Raw genomic sequence first — 822 nt, forward strand, 5'->3', positions numbered from 1 at the left:
ATATATAGTTCAAACCCTCTTCATTTTTTATTTTTGTTTAAAAACAATCTTGTTTTTGGAAACACATTCTAGCATACATTCGACAAGAGTCAATTATATAATAAAGCTAAATTTCCTGAGAGCTGTTCTCAGGACAAGGGCATTTACTGTATTTTTTTTTACAATGCATTAATTAGCCTATTTTGTTTTATATTTACCATTTACATTTTCCTGAAATGCACAGTATTATAAAGCAAAGCCTATAAAACGCTGGTTCCCATTCTGATAGTGTGACATTCCCAAATAGTGTGACAACATACCTGGCTATTGGGGCATATTGTCACAAAAGATCATTTTTTGCTAATAATCTTGGCCAATAAAGGTGGAAAAATTTCTGTTGTTTCTGACACTTCAAAAGCTACAGTACAAATGACCTTGGTTGCAAAGAGTGATTGGGCCAGCAGATCCTGATAAATATAACAGATACAGACATGTCATTCAACTGTGAGAAAAACATTATTTTACATGTGCTTTATGTTTGACAGTAGTTGGGCTGTGAGCTGTGATATGACTATATAATGAAATTCATTACGAATTTAAATGGCACTGACTTGATTTATTATTTATCATTATGACTCACTATTCGCTACAGACAATATACCAGAAAAATACTTTTTCTCACATGCCTTAAAGGGGTCATATGATGTTGCTAAAAAGAACATTATTTGGTGTATTTGGTGTAATGAAATGTGTTTATGCGGGTTAAGGTTAAAAACACACATTATTTTCCACATACTTTATATTATTGTTTCTCCTCTATGCCCCGCCTTTCTGAAACGCGTC

Source organism: Sinocyclocheilus rhinocerous, unplaced genomic scaffold (assembly GCF_001515625.1).
Source record: "Sinocyclocheilus rhinocerous isolate Xijiao unplaced genomic scaffold, SAMN03320098_v1.1 scaffold8, whole genome shotgun sequence".
In the NCBI taxonomy this organism is placed as follows: Eukaryota; Metazoa; Chordata; class Actinopteri; order Cypriniformes; family Cyprinidae; genus Sinocyclocheilus; species Sinocyclocheilus rhinocerous.